The 15249-nt window shown below is 38.4% G+C and overlaps 1 pseudogene; it reads right to left on the bottom strand.

Annotated features, from left to right (window-relative positions):
* Positions 1-13810: 13810 nt before the first annotated feature.
* LOC129464625 (uncharacterized) lies at positions 13811-15048 on the bottom strand (annotated as a pseudogene).
* Positions 15049-15249: the final 201 nt, after the last annotated feature.

The following is a 15249-nucleotide window of genomic DNA, read 5'->3' as shown; positions in this document are numbered from 1 at the left end:
TGCTTAATGCTTAATATGGTTTCTGTTAGCATTTTCTCTATTTATTTTCCCATAAAATATCACAGGCCTTCTTATTATGTAATTATGGGTGATTTGCTTCAATCTGCATCATATCAAGTTCATGTTTATGGAAAGTAAAACATACGTTTAAAATATCATTAATGATGTTTTCACCTCCCTTTTATCACATGTGCTTGTGAGAGTCATTGTAATACAATTCTAGTCTCATGCTTTGATCATTCCTAAGATGAAAATAACATTTTTAGATAAAATATCTGAGTTTTATGAGGCCTTTAGTATATGATGTAATAGAATATCAGAAGACCATACTTTTTTCTAGTTTTCCATGCAATTCTATTTTTGTTTCATCTTTACTCCTACCAGAGTAATTTTCCAAAATAGTTATGGTGTCATTCTTCATGTTGTTATCAGTAAAAAAGTGAAATGAAAAGATAGATTATATCATTTATCTAGAACAAGAAAGTAGAATTGAATCTCTATTCATTAATGAGACTAACCAGTCAATTACACAGATAGACATTTGAGATTTTGAAGATCATATGGACCCATTGTCAGATATATTATTATTTATGTCTATATGGACATCGCCTGTGCATATTTATGTAGAAATCAATGAGAGCTGATTTTTATTTTTATTATGTATATATATTTGAGATAGGGTCTTGCTTTGTTGCCCAGGCTGGAGTGCAGTGGTGCAATCACTACTCACTGCAGCCTCAACCTCCCAAGCTCAAGCAATTCTTCCACTTTGGCTTCTGAAATAGCTAGGACAACAGGTGCACATCACCATGTCCACCTTTTTTTTAAACTTTCGATAGAGACTGGGTCTTTCTATGTTATTCAGGTTGCTCTTGAAATCCTGGGCTCAAAGAATCCTCTCATTTCAGCCTCTTCAACTGCTGGTATTACAAGCATGAGCCACCATATATGCTGGAAGCTAATTTTTAAAGTACTGAGATCATATAGATGACAGCACCTGAAAAATAGACAACGCGAAGCTTTATGTTAGAAGGTGTGAGGGTATCAATATCGTTGTCGCTATTGGCGAGGAAAAAATTAGTAAAACCAGTGAGTTAAAGCTGTTGCTTTGAAATTTGGCTTTAATTTATCAAATGTTCTCTGGGGCGACAGTATATATGTAACCATGCTATGCCCATTCACAGACGCAGTAGAGGGAAGAATTTCTCAAAGACAACTGTTCTAAGATTGAAATTAAACTGTACTGTGTTTGAAAAGAGAAAGACCAGGAATTACCAAATATTTTAGATATCAGATAAAAGAGAATGCCAGGTATGTGATGATAATCAGCAATGGTGTTTAACACAATACTGTTTTTCCACAGGGAGATTACAAATTTGCAAACCTCAGCTGCTCTCATTTTATGCTCTCACCAAGCCAAAAGCTGAAGTTCATCAATCAGTGTGTCTAAGTGTTCACTAGTTACATACAATTTTGTAGTTTAAGCTATCTTTCCAACTCCTAAATCATCACCTTCATTTGTCCCTGTTTTTTTCCACTATCACTTCTTTATTGACCACATAAAGAATATAAGTAAGTTCTTATTTTGTTATTGTTCATTTTAGTCTAATTTCATCAAAATATAATAATCCTTTAATTTCATTGTAATTTCAAAGATTAAATTAAACCTACATATAAATGAGTGTAAGATTTGCATTTGCATTATTTTGGCATCAATTTGCTATCCTCCCTCATACACATACAGATCATTTCCATGTACGTGATTTCAAACATCCAAGTGCAGTATTAAAAGCAGTTGTAAATTATGGTTCTCATTTTCATGATACAATTACTATATAAACTTCCTCTTGCTTCTGTAACCAATTACCACAAACTTCATATCTTACAATAAAGTGACTGTTAATCCTACAGTTCTGGAGTTCAGAAGCCTTAAATGAGACTCACAGGGCTAACATCAAGTTTTGGGCAGGGCTGTAGTCTTTCTGAGGGCTATGTGGCACAATCTATGTATTTGATTTTTTTCAGCATCCAGAGGCTACCTTTATTCCTTGGAACATGACCTCATATTTATGTATATATTTTTTGAGATGGATTCTCCTTCTGTCGCCCAGGCTGGAGTGCAGTGGCACGATCTCAGCTCACTGCAACCACTGCCTCCCGGGTTCAAGTGATTCTCCTGCCTCAGCTTCCTGAGTAGCTTGGACTACTGGCACGTGCCACCATGCCCGGTTAAGTTTTTGTGTTTTTAGTAGGGCTGGGGTTTCATCATGTTACACAGGACGGTCTCGAACTCCTGACCTCATGATCCACCCACCCCAACCTCCAAAAGTGCTGCGATTAGGCATGAGCCACCGCGCTGGGTCCTCATTCTTGTATCTTAAAAGTCAGTGATGTTGAGTAATTTCTCCTGCCACCACCTCCATGGTTGTCTTTCTTCTGCCTTCTTCTTTCACTTATAAGGAAGCTTGTGATTTCATTGATCCCACCCTTTTAAGATAATCTCTCCATCATTTTATTGCAACCTTAATTTCACTTGAAATCTAATTTCCCACTGCCACGCAACCTAACATATTTGTATGTAAGACTCTGGGAATTAGGACATGAACATTTTTGGGAGGCCATTATTTTGTGTCCAGCAGACATAATCTATTTACCTGCAGATTAAAGTGTTCTTTATTTTTCTGCCTCCCACGCTTAATTTTTTTAATAACATGAATTGCAGTAAACAGAAAGAAAGAAAAGAAAAGAAAAGAAAAGAAAAGAAAAGAAGAAAACAGAAGGAAGGAAAGAAGGAAGGGAGGAAGGAAAGAAGAAAGAAAAGAAGGAGGAAATGAGAGAAGGAAGGAAAGGAGGGAGGGAGGAAGGGAGAAAGGCGGGAAGGGAGAAAAAAGAAAGCAAGAACACAACAAAGAGAAAGAAAGAAAGAAAGAAAAAGAAAGGAAGAAAGCAAAGAAAGGAAGGAGGAAGGGAGGACGGAAAGGAGGAAGAGAGAATGGTAAAAGGGAGGAAGGCAAAGAAAGAAAGTAAAGAGGAGAAGGAAGGAAAAAGGAGAAAAGGAAGAGAGGGAGGAAGGAAGAAAAGGAGGGAGTGAGGAAGGGAGAATAAAAGGAAAGAAACCAAGAAAGTGAGAAAGAAAGAAAGAATAAGCGAAAAGAAGGACGAAAAGAAGGGAGGGAGAAAGGAAAGGAGAAAGGAAGGGAGGGAGGAGGGAAGAAAGAATAAGAGGAATGAAAGAAGGAAGGAGGGAAGGAAGGAAGGAGAAAAATAGAAAGAAAAGAAAAGAAAAAAGAAAAGAAAAGAAAGAAAAGAAGGAAGAAGGCAAGGGAAGAGAAGAGAAAGGAAGATGGAAAGAAGGAAGGAAGACCGCAAATATTAGAAATTCTGGGTTTGTTAGAGAATATGCCAAACTGTTTTTTTTTTTTTCACTTGAAAGGAAAGAGTTTCTGTCATTGAAGATTGGATGTCTTGTTGATGATATTGTTGTTCTTGTCTTCCATATGATTCTGAGGTTGTGCCTAGTCTGTCCATCACTAAGACAAAAGTGTTGAAGTCTTCAAACATAAGTTTGGATTTTTCTAGTTCACCTTTGATTTCTTTCATGTTTTACCTCATGTATTTGGAGGTTCTGTCGTTAACTGCATACCCTAATTAGTAGGATGTTTACATCTTCTTGAGAATTGATTATTATGTTACATATTATCTCTCATCACTGACACATTTTCTTGTTCTGAACTCTGTTGCTTCTAGGATCAATGTAGTCCTTCCACAGCTTTATTTTAGTATTTCTATGATATGGCTTTCTCCCTATCTTTATTATAACCTATTTATATCTCTATATATTTGGAGCAAGATATAAAATTTAAAGTTGATTTTTAAAGATGTTTCAATATGTAATTTGTATTTATTTTTGTTCTATTTGACATTCTCTGAGTTTCCTATATCTGAAGTTTGATTTTCTGTCACTTCTTTTAGAATATTTTTGGCGGTTGTTTTGAAAAATATTTCTTTTCTCCATTATTTTTTCCTCTTTTTTTGGGGATTTCAATTATAACTAGGGTGAATAATTTCATCTCAGTCTTATGCAGGTGCTTTTTCTCAGGGTCTCAGGAATGTAGCCTTCTCACACTTCTGTTCTTTTCCTGGCTGTGTTGCTGAGCTCAGTGATATTCCTCCTTCACCTTCAAGAGCAGTTTTGTTTTGTTTTTCCTGTTTTCATACTCCCAGCATCAGGAGGATTCTAAGTGTGGCAGTTTTTGTTGCCTTCCCCTACATATTAAGTGGAATACCTTGGTCTATTTGGACTCTTATAACAAAATAACATAAACTGGGTGACTAAAAAACAACAGATACTTCTTTTTTCACACTTCTTGAGGCAGTAAGATCTCAGGTCGAGATGCTCAGAAATTCAGTGTTGAAGAGAGCCCATTTCATGGTTCATAGATGGTGCCTTCTTCTATGTCCTCGCATAGCGGAAGGCACACAAGGACTCCATTGAGCTTCTTTTATAAAGGCACTAATCCCATTCGTAAGAGCTCGGCCCCCAAGTCCTGGTCACCTCCCAAGTGTTCTGTTCTCCCTGATCTGTATCATATATAGTCTGTCTTGGATTCCTTACCAATTGCTTGAGAGATCACAGTGGGTTTTTGGGGAAAAAGTTTTCAAGGTGATGGATCTTTCCCAACTTCTGCAGCTGTCAGCGGTCTCCCAATCTGACCAGCCCCACTTTGTCTTTAGGAATTTATTGATTATTCCAGCTTTACTTGTCATAGTGGTTTCTATTTGCATCTGTCCTATGTAAGTGCATCTGTTCTCTTTCTCCTTGCTGGTGCTTGTTTTCCCTCACATTTTGACTCAGTTCTTGGCAACCTGGTTGCTATAAAATAAAGTCATTACTTTGAAGTTAGTTTGGTTCTTTCATTGTTGTAAGGTTAGGAGCCTTATTCCATCCCAGCTCTCCAAAACCCAGAATTTTTGGGGGGTTTAAATTTTAGGCTTTCTCTTTGAATTGTAGTTTTATCTTATTTCTGTTACAATTTGCATTTTCATAATGATTAATGAGGCTAAGCATTTTTGTGTTGTTGACTGTACCTTTGGATTTTTTTCCCAAATCCCTTTTCATTTCTTATTTTCTTTATGGTTTTAGAAAATGTAGTTTACATATTGCAGCTTGATTTTTTACTCAGTTAATGGCATGCTTAACGGAGAGAAAAAAATATTAGCTATATTTCCCTTTTTAATTACTGTGCATTTTCTTTTTAAGGAAATATTTCATTATGTTAAATTTTAGTGTTATTCTACTTACCTATTCCTTAAATATTGTAGTATTTTGGATTTCACTATAGATTCATAACACATCTTGAGTTTATTATGTATAGAGTAAGGCTGTTTTCTTTTTTGTTTTTTAAGGTAAAAATCACATAATATAAAATTAATAACAACCATGTTATAGCATACAATGCAGTTGCTTTTAGTATATTCACAATGTTCCAGGACAATTTCATCATTTCCCTTCTAAAGATTCATTATGCATAAAGTTGTTATACCCTATTCTGCTTCCCTGAGCCCTAACGTCCACTAATCTGATTTATATCCCAAATGATTTGCCAATTCCTGATGTTTCATGTGAATAAAATCAAGTAATATTTGTCCTTTTGTGCACTTAACATAATCCTTTCAAATTTCACCCATATTATACCATGTATAAGTACTTCATTCTTTTTTATAGCTGAAAATAGGGTGTCCACTTATGAGTCAAGAAGCATGTGGATTGCTTCTACTTTATCACTGTATGAATATTACTGCTATAAATATTCATGCACTTGTTTATTTTTTGTGCACCTATGTTTTGTAAGATTAACAGCTAACTTAACAGAAACAATGAAAGCAAGAGGCAGTAGAAAAATATATTCAAAAGATGCAAAGGAAAAAAAACTGTCAGCCACCAATTCCTTATCCAGCAATTATTTTTCAAAAATGAAGATAACAAAAAGACTTACTGAGATAAACGGAAATATTAACTGAAGTTGTTGCTGGCAGACCTACCATACAAAAAAAAAAAACACTAAAATAAATTCCTAAGGCTAAAAGCAAGTTACACAAGGCAGTCATTTGAATCCACATTTTTAAAAAAGCACTGGTATAGGCAATGTTAACATTATAAAAGACAGTAGAAATGCATGTTTTCTCTTTATCATACACTGTTTATAAAATAATATGTGTACAATGACCAGGCACGATGGCTCACGTCTGTAATCTCAGCACTTTGGGAGGCTGAGGCGGGCTTATTACGAGGCCAGGATATCGAGATAATCCTGGCTAACACAGTGAAACCCCATCTCTACTAAAAATACAAAAAATTAGCCGGGCGTGATGGCGGGTGCCTGTAGTCCCATCTACTCGGGAGGCTGAAGCAGAAGAATAGCATGAAGATGGGAGATGGAGCTTGCAGTGAGCGGAGATTGTGCCACTTCACTCCAGCCTGGGCGACAGAGGGAGACTCTGTCTCAATGATAATGATAATAATAATATGTGCATAATGTATTGCTGAGTATTTGACATGTAGAAATGTAATATGTCTGTAACATATTTTCCAGTAACATCAAAAAGGAGGTAGGTGGAAGAAAAATGTATTGTGATAAGGTAATCACTATAGATGGTAAAGTAACAATTACTAAAATGTATTGTTGGTTTGTAACTTTAATAGATGTAATGTGTAAAGTGATAATACTTTAAAATGGAGGAAATAAAAGAGATTTGTATAACAACGATGTTTCTATGTATTACTAAAATTTTACTAGTATAAATTGGAAGACGATTTGAATAATTAATTTTCCATATACGTATATGGTAAACTTACAACAACAAAAATTACCAAAAATGGCCGGCGCGGTGGCTCACGCTTGTAATCTCAGCACTTTGGGAGGCCGAGGCGGGTGGATCACGAGGTCAGGAGATCAAGACCACGGTGAAACCCCATCTCTACTAAAAATACAAAAAAACAATTAGCCAGGCGTGGTGGCGGGCGCCTGTATTCCCAGCTACTCGGAGAGGCTGAGGCAGGAGAATGGCGGGAACCCAGGAGATGGAGCTTGCAGTGAGCCGAGATTGCACCACTGCACTCCAGCCTGGGCGACAGAGTGAGACGCCATCTCAAAAAAAAAAAAAAATTCTCAAAAATATATAGTAAAATAATTCATTAGTAATCTAAAGTTCCCTATTTTAGAAAATATTCATTCATTGCAAAATAAAGCAATAAAGAAAAATATTTGAGAAATATACAAAACAAACGGTTAAATGGCAGACATAAATAGAATTATACCAACTATAATATTAAATGTGAGCAGATTAAAATCCAATGAAGAAGCAGAGATTGTCAGACTGGATTAAAACAAGTGATCCCAACATACGTTAAGGTGCAAGGATACTAATGGATTGAAAGTAAAAAGATGACAAAAAATATCACGCAAAGAGCAATCATAAGAACACTGAACTCATTATACTCATAACACACAATATAGTCTATTAAAATGTGAATAGGATTTTTAAAATTTATATTGTAGTAATAAGGGTGTCAATGCTTTGGGAAGACATAGCTATTACAATCATGTTTGCACAGATATGAGCTAAATTGTTTCCTCTATATAGATGCTGAAATCCTAACCACTGAATATGACCTTATTAGGAAATAGATTCTTTGCAGATGATGAAGTTAAGATAAAATCAGATGAGCCTTAATTCAATATGACTGATGTCCTTATAAAAAGAAGAAATTTGAGTAGAGGGAGACGTATGCACAGGGAGAGTATCATGTGATTATGAGGGCAGAGATTAGCCAAGGAATGCCAAAGACTGACACTAAACCACCAGAAGCTAGAAACAAGGCACAGAACAGGCTTTCTCTCATAGCCCTTGAAGGGACCATCCCTGCTGACACCTCAATCTCAGAGTTTTAGCTTCCAGGACTATAAGAGTATAAATTTATGTTGTTGAAGGCACCCAGTTGGTGTTACTTGGTTATGGCAACCCTAGAAAACATGAACTAATAACAAAGCATAATAACATGAGGCAAAAATTGACAAAAGAGGAGCATCAGCAAAATGGCAGTGGAGACAGCTGCAATCTTTCATTTCCCCACAGAAACATCACACAACTAAGAGAAACTGTCAGAATAAATTTTGCCAAAACTCTGGAAAATGGTCAAAAGATTACAACAACCAACTGAAAGACTCAAGAAACAGACAACTTGAAAACTTTGTGACATTTTTAACTTGGCTTTGCCCCAGAAAATTGGCAGTGTTGAAGTGTCAGAAGCCCACGTTCCCAGTGAGGAACCCTGGTCCATGGTCCAAAGGAACAAGAGAAGATCTTACCCGCAAATTATTATGTGTCTGTTTTGACCGGTCTGGGGGGATACCTAAAGGACTAATGAGAGGCTTTTTTTTTTTTCTGTGTTGCTAGAATACAGAACAGATAAGGAATAGACATTATTAAGAAACTCTGCAAGGATACCTAACAAACTACAGATGCTTAGGGCAAAAATTAGAGTTTACACATATAGTAGATCACCTTCAGCACAGGAAGAAAAGTTGGAGAAGAGCATTTGGAAAACTAAGACATCCAAAATCATTCACGTACATGGGAGAGTCTAGAAAGTCACATGTATGCATAGGTTAAGCCACATGCTGACAAATGTCATAAGAAGACCCTACACATTCACCTTGGCTGATCCCTCCCCTCAGTGCAAGCTCTGTGCAAGAGTGAACTTGAACTTCAGTCAGTGCAAGAGTGAACACACACTTTGTGCCGGCTTTAAAGAACCCAGCAAAAAGCAAGTCTGCATGGCCTAGAGACATATTTTGCTGGATAATGATTACTTGTTTTTCTTTTTGTTTCTGTTGTATTTGCCTATTTTCTTAGTTCATGACATACAAGAAAATCACTGTCAAAACATTAGCTTAACATTTGTTAAGGAAACAAAAAGACTTCAGTGACCACACCTTATAAAGCAAACAGTTTTGTAAATCACCTTGGAAAATTCCTCTGTATAAAAAAACCTTAACGATATAATAAGTAAACAAAATTTAAAACCAAAAAACATTAGTGTGTTTGTAGAGGGGGTCTGATTTACAGAGAAACCACATGGTAATTATAATTATTATAATGTCCAGTTTTCAAAAAATTTACAAGGCCTATAAAGAATGGGAAAGTATGGCTCATTCAAAGAAACAAACTAAATTGACAAAAAATGTCTCTAAGGAAACCCAGACATCAAACTTACTACACAAAGACTTTTAAATAACTCTCCTAATTATACTCAAAAGTCGAAAGGAAAACATAAACAAAGAGATAAAGGAGTCAGAAAAAATATTAAAAAGTAGGAATATCAACAAAGAGATAACAGAAATTCTGGAGTTGAAATCTACAATGATAAAAATTAAAAAATCACCAGAGGGATTTAGGAGTATATTTGCACACACAGAAGAAGTAATGAGCTTGAAGACAAGAAAATGGAAAATGTTGACTCTGAGAAACAGAAAGAATAACAAATAAAAAATGAGCAGAGACTAAGGAATCTATGGGACATCATCAAATAGACCAACATTCATATTATAGAATGATAAATTATGTTGTTAAAACTTTACCATTCTTTCTTTTCACCTTTCTTTCTTCCTCCCTCCCCCTTCCTCCTTTTTACTTTTGTTCCTCTTCCTTTCTCTTCTTCTTTCTCTCCTTCATTATCCCTTTCACTCTGTTTCTCTTTCTCCATTTCTCTTTTTTCTTTTCTTTCAATTTTCTCAATTACTAAGAGATGTTTAAATACCCTTACCATGTTATTAGATATGGTTATTTCTCCCTTTAGTTCTGTTTTGAGGTTTATAGTCACTCTAAGTAAAGAGATAACCCAAACATAAGCCTCACAAACAGGCTTCCATATCATTCTTAATTTAGACCCGTAATTTTTCATTGCAGTATTAACTTTCTGATGCTTTTAAGGATGTTTTATAACAAATTGTTTAGTTTTTTCCAATGGAATGTTGATTCTGAATTTTCTAATTCATATTGTAAGTATATAGGGAGTTTAATATAAAATTATTAAACTAATATTTGTGAAAGAATGTATTTGCCCATTTAACAAATATGTTAATCCTCAAACTGTTATTGGGCAGCTGAGCATACAGCAATAAAAATAACATAATTTTTATGTGTACAATACTTATGGAATATATTCCTGAAACAAATAAATAATTTAGTTAATAACATGACAAAGAACAGAAATTGTATACACTATAGAGCATAGTAAAGGAATAATGAATGATTAAAATTATTAATATCAGTTAGAAAATGAAGGGTATCTTTCAGCAGATTGCTTGCTCAAGGAAGCAAGCAATTAGCCTTATGAGGAAAGAGTTACCTGTGGATTAAGGAGAAACTGAAAAATTTACAAGTGAAGACTTTTTGAGCAAAAACGAATACATGACTCCTAGTCACCAATTCAGTACAGTGAAAAAAAAGTTGAAGAGATATCTTGGAACTAAACCATGCTGTGGAAGAACATGTAGGGTTTTGATAATCATGGGATTATTTTGAATTAATTTTAAATGTTATAGGAATATGTGAGATAATTTCACCAGAGAATAACATGATTGTGTTTGCATTTCAAAGGGGTGTATCTGGTGCACTGTGTAGAATAAATAGGTTATGTGAGCAAATAAATTGGGAGGCTATTGTAATCCAGAGAAAGAAGGTAGTGACTTAGGTGAGAATGCTGTTAGTATGAGTGGTATTAGTGGTGAGAAGTCGTTAGGCCTTGGATGTATTTCATAGGACCGGCCAAGAGAACTGCAGCTAAATTTGAGTGTAGGGAGTGAAATGGAGAACTCAAAGATGACTCTCAGCACTGGAAGGTGACAGCTGTCACTGAAGCATGCTGATGCCTCTTACTAAGAGAGTTACTTGGGAATGGCAAGATCAAAACTTCTCACTTTCAAATTTATGAAAAATATTGTTTTCAGAAAGAATGACTTTGTGATCAGAAAGCCATCATTCTAATTGATGGTTCCATGACTACACAGGCTCACACTCCCAAGAGCAAAATTAAATCATCACAAAGGTGCTTCCTGATAATTCTAGAGAATGGAGAATTACTGTAACATCTTTCTGATTTTAGGAGAGTTAGCAGTTCCCTTTTTAGCTTAAATGCTATTTTTTTTAAAGCTCAGCCAAAAGACTCCATTATAATTTTCAAATGTGTCTAACTTAAATTCTCATATTAAATACCACTATGCTTAAATGAGTCAAAACATTTTCACCATCTACAACCCTATCCTTTCATTGCAATCATTTTCTCAAAAGTGACTGCAGCTAACAGAACCTAAAAGGTGAAAATCTAAGGTAGGTTATCTGATCTAGTTAGTTTTGAAGACAGGATCTAGAGATTATTTAATATGAAATAGGTCACCTGAAATGAAGTGTTTACTGAAAACAGCTTGGTTCAGCCCAGTTTTCCACCACTGAACCATGTATTTGGTTTAAAAAACACAACAACTCTGGGGAATATTGGCTGCTTCCAAATGTGTTGAATATGTTAAAGAAAAGAGCATAAAATTATAAATGATCATCTGAGGCCTTTATAGTCTCTGCTCAAGAGACTAGAGTCTTCCATTCTTAACGAAACACCCAAATAACTTAATAATTGGGCAAAACCTAAATATCAGAGAGAGAATTTTATCTTGAAGATTGTTAAATTATAATGATGATTCACTATCTTGCCACGTCTCTGAGTCAAAAATTAGATCTTTGTTTAGGAATCAATGGTACTCTGCAACTTGGAAATAGGAAGATTTTAGAAGACTCAAACATTGATTTTCTTGTGTGCAGAAAAAGAGACGTATTGAGATAAGACAAGTCTTTCCTCTCAAGGATACCTCTAATGTTCATACACCACCTCCCCTAACGTTAATATAGCTTCCAGATCACTAACCAGTGTCAGAGAGCAGCCTATGCAACTACAAATTCAAAAGATGTCGAACACAGGGTCAAGCCTAGAATAAGAAGTCTTAGCTAATTAAGTATGCTTTTTTCCCCAAATTCATATTAACAAAAACTTGGATATGTCAGAGAATGCATTCTAAGTTTACTCATCCTAGGAGGGAGAAACATAATTTTAAATTAAGAGCCGAAGCATTCTTTTCCTAACAAAAAGCAAGTAAAACGAAATATCACACCACAGGAGGGATTTCACGAATTAGTGTCTACATCAGAACCTTAAAATAGGCAAGGGAAATGCAGATTCACAATTAACTCTTCTACTTGTTTTGTTCAGAGAATAGATGGTTCTGAGAGAATGACTGAATTAACCCCAGCTGGTTTAGTTGGTGCTTTCAGTTGCTGCTTCTGATGAACTCTTTTAGCTAGAATAAATTTATGAGGATTTTGGCATGTGATATTACAGATGGTTATTAACTTTTTTCTCTTATTTGCATTGTTCAATGTAGTAAATACTGCCTGTATATGGCTACTTAAATTCAAATCAATTACAATGAAATATACTTAAATATTGAATTTTTAAGTCACTTTTGGTTCATTATTGAATATCTTCAGCTGAGATTTCCAATCTAAATACACTGAGAGGTGGCTTAGTTAACTGCTTGTCCACAAATATTGAAGCTGTTGTTAACTCATATTCTCTGCAAATAGAATATTCATGAGCCTCCTCCTGAAACCAGCAGCCTAGAGATAATTTTATAAATTGGATACAAGTTGGAAATCTATACTCTTTAAGTTTTTGAAATATTAGCTTCCCAGGGAAGAAAATCAAATTCATAAGATATGTTAGGACAATTTAATTCAAGATGTTCAAAACCGAAACGACATATTCTACAATGTGTGATAAAACCACCCCCTAACAACTTAAAGCAAAACAGGGATTGACCTTAAAGACCTGCCTTCTCCTCATCCCCAAGCCAATCAGTTTTCAAATCTTGCATTTGATTTTGAAAGGTCGTTATCCCCCTAGTCTCTTGTGTCTAGACTTGGCACATATCTAAGTTTGTTACCTCTATCTACTGACTGCTGCTGGATTCTGAGTGTTTGCCCTCACATAGGATTCTAGAACACCGATGCTGGGTTCTTGGTATTTGTCCCTCACATAGGATACCAGAATACTGCTACGACGTTGTGAATGTTTGTCCGTCACAAAGTATTCTAGAAAACTGCTGCTGGGTTCCGAGTTTTTGTCTGTCTCAAATTATTCCAGAACGTTGCTGCTGGGTTCTGAGTGTTTGTCCCTGAAACAGGATTCCATAACCCGGCTGCTGGGATCTGAGTGTTTGTTCCTCACATAGAATTCGAGAACACAGCTGCTGGGTTCTGAGTGTTTGTTCCTCACATACGATTCCTGAACACTGCTAAGAAATTCTTAATGTTTGCCCCTCACAAACGATTCTAGAACACTGCTTCTGGGTTCTGAGTGTTTGTCCCTCAGATAGGATTCCAGAACACTGCTGCTGGTTTCTGAGTGTTTCTCACAAACGATTACAGAAGACTTCTACGAGTGTGTGAATGATTGTCCCTCAGATAGCATCCCAGAACACAGTGGCTGGGTTCTGAGTGTTTTCCCCTCTCATAGGATTCCAGAAAACTGCTGTTGGGTTCTGAGTGTTTATTCCTCACATAGGATTCCAGAACATTACTGCTGAGTCTGAGTGTTTGTCCCACACAGAGGATTCCAAAACACTGCTGCTGGATTCTGAGGGGTTGTCCCTCACATATGATTTCAGAACACTGCTATTAAGGTCTGAATGTTTCTCTATTACAAAGGATCCCACGCCGCCAGCGGCTTTTTGCCCCCCGCCGCCGCCGCTTTTTGCCCCGGGCGCCAGGGCTTTTGGCCACTTTCCCCGGGTTTTGTCCCACGCCGCCACAGCTTTTTGACCCCGCCACCGCCTCTTTTCACAGCTTTTTGCCCCCGCCGCCGTGGCTTTTTGCACCCGCCGTCGCGGCTTTTTGCGGCTTTTTGTCCCCGCCACCGCGGCTTTTTGCCGTCATCAAAGCCGCCCCGGCTTTTTGGCCCCGCCGCAGCAGCTTTGTGCCCTCCGACGCCGCGGCTTTTTGCCCCCGCCGCCGCCGCCACTTTTCCCGGCTTTTGTCCCCGTGCAACCGCGGCTTTTTGTCCCTGCCGCCGCCGCTTTTCCCAGCTTTTTGCCCCCCACCGCCGCGGCATTTTGCCCCCGCCGCCGTGGCTTTTTGCCCCATGCCGCCGCGGCTTTTTGTCCCCCGCAGCTGTGGCTGTTCTCGGCTTTTTGCCCCCGCAGCCGCCGCGTTTAACGGTTTTTTGCCCCCTGCCGCGTTGCTTTTTGCCATCGCCACGGCTCTGAGGGCAATAGCGGAAGACTCGGCTGACAACTCTACCGGCGTCCTGTCTCGGGCAGCGCCAAGTGGTGCTCCTTCTCCAGCTCTCCCGGCTCCTGAGTTCCTCCCCTAGGCGCCCGCTCCCTGAGCTCCCTGCCTCGGCCGCTGCTGCCTGCATAGAGCGGCGCTGAGCGCGGCGGCGATGGGAGAGAAGAGGGAAGGCGTTAGCGGGGTGATGCGGCGGCAGCGGAGGGAGGCGCAGGGGCCACGGACAGCCGTGCGCTGCAGCAGTGCGGGCAGCTCCAGAAGCTCATCGGCATCTCCATGGGCAGCCTGCGCGGGCTGCGCACCAAGTGCGCTGTGTCCAACGACCTCACCCAGCAGGAGATACCGACCATGGAGGTAAGGGGGTCGAGGACCCAGGCTGGGTTCCAGTAGCGAGCCGGACACCTCCTTCCTGGCCTCAGTTCAATCCTGGCCCAGTTGCATCATTGAGCCTGCGTCGCCCCCTTGGAGGCTTCCCCTCCCTCCTGCACTCGCTGATGCGGCAGCTGGAGGACCCGGGACCAGCCCTCACCTTGGGCAGGATTTGTGGGGCGGGTGCGTGGTGGGAACTTGGATGGAGGCTCGAGGGGCGGCGTGTGCTGCATGCCGACATCCCCTTCCCCCCAAAATTTCCATCTGGTCCAGCCCTCTCATCTTGCAGGTGAGGAAACGGAAGGCCTGAGGGAGAACTAACTTGCCAGGAACCCCTATTAAGGAGAATTAACAAAGAGTGGTTATTAAAGGAGCACTGAGTTGGGAGTCATACCTGGAGGCCCACACCCTTGGTTAAGACATTATACCACCTTGAGTCTGGCCTGTTGACTGAGGGTGAGCCACTCCATCCTCATCTGATTG

Source organism: Symphalangus syndactylus, chromosome 16 (assembly GCF_028878055.3).
Source record: "Symphalangus syndactylus isolate Jambi chromosome 16, NHGRI_mSymSyn1-v2.1_pri, whole genome shotgun sequence".
NCBI classification, from domain to species: Eukaryota; Metazoa; Chordata; class Mammalia; order Primates; family Hylobatidae; genus Symphalangus; species Symphalangus syndactylus.
The sequence above is the reverse complement of the archived record's forward strand: the minus strand, read 5'-3'. Positions and strand labels throughout refer to the sequence as shown.